This window comes from Lissotriton vulgaris, chromosome 1_1 (assembly GCF_964263255.1).
Source record: "Lissotriton vulgaris chromosome 1_1, aLisVul1.2, whole genome shotgun sequence".
Classification (NCBI taxonomy): domain Eukaryota; kingdom Metazoa; phylum Chordata; class Amphibia; order Caudata; family Salamandridae; genus Lissotriton; species Lissotriton vulgaris.
In genome coordinates this window covers 112,159,303-112,165,934 of record NC_141685.1, presented here as the reverse complement: position 1 = coordinate 112,165,934, position 6,632 = coordinate 112,159,303, and positions in this window count along the sequence as shown.

The following is a 6,632-nucleotide window of genomic DNA, read 5'->3' as shown; positions in this document are numbered from 1 at the left end:
GTGGTATCTGCCCACCAGACAGGGCTCCTTCCTCCTCTGCTGCAGGCTGCACTCACGAGTAGAGGCCGGAAGTGATGTCAGCATCCGCTGCTGTTGCTGTCTCTGCCGCCACTGACCCGGAAGAGGAAACCCTTCTCCTTTCATCCCATGTGCAGCTCCATAGTTTCATCTGTAGGGGAGGAGCGCCCTCTAGTGGCCGCGGACGGAACCGCCACCTCCAGGCTCCAGGAGTGAATACATTTCACGCAAACAAGCATTTATACCTGTAAAGACCTGGGATTTCAGATGTCACAGACGGGAATGTTTTTAAGGGTCAGACAGTTAAAGTACAGGGCCTCACACTTGGCTACTGCTGTGGAAAAGTATTTATAGCTTCACTTCAGATGAGCATCTTCCAAACACTGATGTAGAGGACTAAAGTGTATTTACAGAAAGGTGACAACTGGAAGTGGCAGTCTGTATTTCAATGAATATATCTGCATTTCAATGAATATATCTGTATTTCAAAGAATATATCTGTATTTCAAAGAATATATCTGCATTTCAATGAATAGATCGGTATTTTAATGAATATATGAGTAATGCGGTCAGTTTTGCAATTTAACTGGGCAGCTTATTTATTCTTTTAAATAATTTATTTGCAGTTTTTCAAATCCACAACGTCCTAGATAGCAAAGTAAATAGAGGTAAATACCATGGAGTTTAAGACACCAGATCAGTGACAATGAGGCATAGGTCATGTGCCAAAGCGACAATTGAAGGAACAGCTTATTTCTAACTTTCCTATGTATGTGGCTTATTCCTTATATTTAATATGGTTTTATATCCTCGAACAAGACTGAAATATAGGCCCTAATTAGGTTTTGAGTTTCTGGTTTAAGAGCACAACTGTCTCCTAAAATATTAAGATAGCGGCCTCTTCCAGGCTTTGGTGTTTTGTTTACAGTAACCACCATCCTCTCTCAACAAGGATTCACTGACAAAAAATAAAGCAATATATCTTTGAAACAATTAATTCCTAAGATAGGGCAACCAAGTATGAACCAGAAATTTCTCACACAGTTTGCAGTGTATCATAAAAATGAGTGGGTGTTACTGGTCTGAAGAACAGGGGAGGGGCATTTAATTACTCGAAAATATTCTACTCCTTCACATAGGCCCCTATATCATAGTACACTCGTCATCAGTACACCGTTGATTAGTGAGTGCATCAACTCTTTGCAGCATTGTCATGCAAGATGCCTTGGGTGACACAACAATGACATTAGTAAAGACATGCATACATCCGAGCCCTCAAGCCTCACTCATCACGAGTGACACTCACACATTTGTAGGTTGTGGTGAGGTCTCACTCAAACCTGGCCCATTCTTTCAAACTATGGGGAGTAACTAGAACTTCACACATGACTATTCATCACAGACAAGACCCTCTGTCCCACATTTTGTTTGAAAAACCTTCCTCATATTTCACCATGAGTACTGCACACAGTTCAGTAGAAAATTAAATTGAATGTCTATTTTAGTGAGACTTGGTTGTCAATATTATCACTTTACATGTGTTCTCATCATGTCTATAAATTCAGTAATGTCTCTTCCTTTGGTATTGTCAAAGTCAAATGCTAAGTGACAACACTCCCTGTGTCTTTGTTTAATACCTCAATTCTCTATTGATTTTTCATATACAATGAGCATATTACAGGGATGGAAGTTTATCGATTCAGCAGAGTCCAAGATACTGTGTAAACTAGAACTTGTGAGAAGACATTGATAACCAGAAAAACAATAAATAACATAACCCGTCCAGATAGAGGTGATGTAGCCCAGAAGATCCTGCAGATTATCAGGCAAGGAGGACAAAGGGGAACACGAGAGGAAGGGACGTGGGAACAGGAGAGAAAAGTCAGGGTGCCAGGCACCATGGTCACCCCCCTAAAAGCCAACTCCCACGACGAAGGCCGTAGCCAGAAAACTCTTACCATGGTGTGTTAAATCCTGGAATATTGACATTTTGTGAAGCAAGGTCAGACGGGCCATTAATTGCGGTGGCAGCCCTAGGTCGGTCATCAATGTATCCCAAATGGAGCCGTAGCAGCACAAAGTGCTATACAGTCCGCAGGAAATGCAAAATGTCACAGGCAACTGCGCCACACCGTCTGCACCTCCAGCAAGTGGAATCGTCTGCTGTATGTGCTTTATAGACTCACTCCAACGTCCAGCGCCAGTGGTGTAGGGACTTGAAATAACTGAATTTCAACCTGACCTCCTGGAGGAAACTGCCATGGTCTTTCCAAAGGTCGTGTCCGTCCTGCTCAAACAGTGAGAGGCACAGCCTCTGCTCCCACAAACAGCATAAAGTGTGGGCAGTGGTGCTCGAAAAAAGGCTGTCCATAGTGGTAACATACAATCCCACCATAGTGTCCTTGAATCCTTTCCACATCAGGATATAATGCAACATTGGGACAGTCTCTAGATCGTAAGAGGGAGCACCCAGCATGTGTGGCAGGCTCTGCATGAGCTGTCTGTACCGTTAGTGATGCGACTGTGGCAGCCCATAATCACGCATTAGAGTAGCAAAGGGGGCCAACTCAACGTCCCCTACTATATCGTCCACAGAGCATATCCATCTGGCCCTCCACTGTGTAATGGGAGTTCAGATCATACTTGGCCCCAAGCAGCTCCTTGAGAAGAGCAGGTGTCAGCAATGCGTTATACGTCTGAGCCAGGAGAAGCCTGAGGTCAGTCAACCAACGCTGTTGTGCCTCACAGTGGTACTTATAGGCAGCCAAATCGTTCTTCGGCCTTCCTACCCTCTCACAGCACCTGTGCAGAGGAGATGGACCCAGCGTTCTCCTCCAAGTACTGGCTCAGATATTGGCACCGCCTGTGCTTGTCTTCAGGGGCTTTATACCATGCTGTATACATACGCCAACAGGCCTGAGGGGTTTTCAACAATCAAAGTTTATGGTCGAGTAGCAGAAGATCAGGATCAGAGGTACTGTTTGGGAGGATCAAGGCGTAAACGTTTACAATGGAAGCAGGAGGTGAAAGTAAAGTCCGCGTCCCTCAGGTGCATCTACCACCATGGAGCCATCAAGGCATGATCATCAATAATGTCAGAGAGGATGAACCGGTCTCGGGCTGCCTGGTCGTTTGGTTTCTGGACTTGTCAAGGTGCCATATTCCAGCACCCCCCTCATGAATACCCTGGCTGTCCAAAGGAGAGCAGGAGTTTGGTCAGCCGCCGGGGCATAGATAGAGCCCACACACAAAGACTCATTGAGAATCTGAACCTTGGCAAAAATATATCTGCCCAGGGTGGTCCCACCATGTCTGCAGTGTGCAAACCCCCAGGGATTTGTGAACACAGATGTCCAACCCACTCTCCCTCTGTTCCAAAGGAGTAGATGGGTGTGTAAGGGTAGTCAGGATCCTGCTGGCATGTAGTACCGTACTCATCCAATCCCTTCTGAATGTATCATGTTCACTAGGTGACAGGTGTGTGTCCTGGAGCAATGCTACATCAAGGCGGTGCATCTTCTGAAATGAGAGGATTTTCTGTCTCTTGATAAAATGGGTCAGGCTGTTGTCATTAAGGGCATATTTACAAGGAAGTGGTGGAGCACGGCGTTGGCCTCCTTGGCTTAACGCCACGCTCTCCACTTCTGAAATGAGGGACTACACCGTATTTACAAGAATACGGTGCAGCCCTGCATTTCTCCCTGTGCTGGTGCTGAAGTTAGCTGCCTAGCGCCAATGCAGGCAGCCTTGCACCATACTGCAAGGGTGCCTGCGTTGAGGGGAGCAGGCCTGCCTAGTACCACGCATCAGGGGTTAGAGTAACACATTTCAATGTGGTGGTCCGCATCACCGTACTGAAATGCAAAGACACACATTTTTATGGCTTCCTGAGCTGTCATGTGCTGGAGCGCTGCTATAATAATTAGAAGTCAAACTGAGCAAAGCTGGCAGCGCACATTTAGGGGTTCTGGTTTAGCTACATTCAGGCATGTTATGTATGTTGTTATGTTAAGTGAATTTCTATAGCGCATTACTCACCCGGGGGCATCTCAGCGCTCGCCTAGAAATTTGGCCCGAGGACTGAAAGTCAGAACAGAGTTAGAACAGGAATGCTTTTAGTTGTTTCCTAAAGGTGCTGTATATGGAAATTTAGTTTAGGGACAGCAGTAGTTTATTCCAGTATCTTGGGGCCAGATACAAAAAAGCTTTTCCAGCAGTCTGACTCAAACGTATACGAGGAACTTGTAGAAGGCCTAGAGTACTGGATCTGAGATTTCTGTTCGGTGTATGAACGGTGAGTTTCTTTTGTAGATAGGAAGGGCCTCTGCCATTCAGCGCATTGTAAGTGAGACAACAGATTTTGAAAAAGGATCTCTTCCTTACAGGTAACCAATGCAGCTCTCTCAGCAAGGGAGCAGAAGGGGAGCCAGCAGGGCGGTTCAGTAACATTCTGGCCGCCGTCTTCTGAATCACTGGTAATTTAGTAAGCAGGGTCTCTCCCACTTCCGCCAACAGAGCATTACCATAGTCTAATTGGCTGATGACCATGGCTTGAACTAAGGTTCTGCTGTGATTAGTGGGCAAGTAGGGAAGAATTTTGCGGAGTAAACGCATTCTATAGTAGCAAGAGCTAGTAGTGGCAACAATGTGGTCTTTCATGGTTAGTGGCTGATCTAATTTTAGGCGTAGATTTTTAACACATTTTTTAGGAACAGGAGCTAGTCCCAATTGTGAGGGCCACCATTCATCAGACCAGCTAGCCAAGGCTTTCCCCGTTAGCATGACCTTGGTTTTTCCAGGATTCAACTGGAGGCAGTTCTGTGTCATCCAGCTAGAGATAAAAAGCATTTTGCTGGAGAACCGCAATTTATCTGCTTCTATCTTTGGGCCAATAGTAAATATAAGCTGAGTATCATCAGCATATAAAATTATCTCAAAAGCTAGCTGTTCTACAAATTTTTCTAACAGATATGGCCCTAGCATGATAGTTTGCGTTCTGTCTGACAAAGTTCTGCAACCACTTCAAGGCTGTCCCTTGAATGCCACAGGAAGCTAGTCTCTCCGCGAGCACTAAATGTGAGATGGTATCAAAAGCCGCAGAGAGATATAGAAGGATCAGTATCCTCCAATGTCTATTTTCTGTCTGAGCGAGGAAGTTACAGCGAGCATGGCAGTCTCGGTACTGAAGCCCGTTTGAAACCCGGATTGTGATTGATCCAGAATTTCGTTGGACTCTAGGCATAGACTTACTTGCTGGAGAACCGGGTTATTCTAGAACCCAGCGGTGCCAGGGGACACACCCGAAATCTCCGGATTCACCTGTCTCAGAGTTACAGAAACGCGGCAACTTCTTGGTGACGTCAAAGATCAAATGTATTGGCTGCAACCAGTAACAGAGGTCCACGAAGTACAGTAACTGTATATTCGTAGGAGACTGCTCAAATTTACAAAGCGCGTCATCCCTTTTATACCAAATATTGTGCTTCAGGCAAACATTCCTTATTTACAGTAAACCAATCCCATGTGTACACGACAAAAGCATTGCATGGCAAACCCCCATTTCATTGTCCAGCCCACCATCAATTAATCGGCAAGACCCAACACTCTTCGTCAGATAAACGGACGGACCCCTAATAAAATCGGGCACCTCCTCACCATAAACAGGTCATAAAGAAAGGAGCAGAGACAGGTGTGAGTAAGATTAGACATAGTTGTGTGCAATAATGGGTTTATGGTAGGCTGTGCCTTGATCCTCAATCTCGACCAGCTGCTGTGAAAGGAACTGGCCTAACAGGTTTGGCTTCGGGCAACGGAGTCAGCTTGCCCAGGTCACACAGAAGTCAGCTAAAGGTGTACGTGTCCCAAAGACTCGTTCGGCCTTAGTTATCGGCCTATGTGAGGGCAACCACAAAATGGCTGCTGTGCACAAAATGGAACCCGAAGGTTCAGAACGGAATCTCTGATTTCATGGTGATCTCGTCACTCGAACATGACGAAAACACTCGTATATATTATACTCGCCATTTTCGGTCTGCTGATACCAAAATCGTCATGATACGATAATGTTTATGAAACGGGTCCAGAATTCACAGAACCTCATTGCTTGTTAATTATACTTTCCAGCAGCTTGCCCAATAAGGGTAGTAAAGAAATAGGGCGGTAGTTGCTGAGTTATTGGGAATCCGCAGTCGGTTTCTTCAATATTGGACGTACAAATGCTTCCATCGATGTTATTGGAATGGTAGAAACTGAAAATTGGCTGTCTAAAGAGATTTGGGGCGCTCATGTAAAATTTACACACAATTTGTTATGAACCCACAGTATCCTTACATTTGCTATGTATCGCTGTGCCTTCAGAAAAGGAGAGTGTACACCCAATCCCTCCTATTAAATCAATCAGAAGATTGAATGCAATTTTAACAGTTTTCCGAAGCACAAGCCAAATAACATATAAATAGACAATACAAAAGAATATACAGATTGATCTCCAAATTATTGTACTTGTCTTGTGTCTTTATTTCTTTTCACTTGATCAAAGTCTTCCACTCCCTTATACCAACGCGTTTCGTCGCCATTGGGTATGTATCCATGACTTCCTCAGGGCTTATGTATCC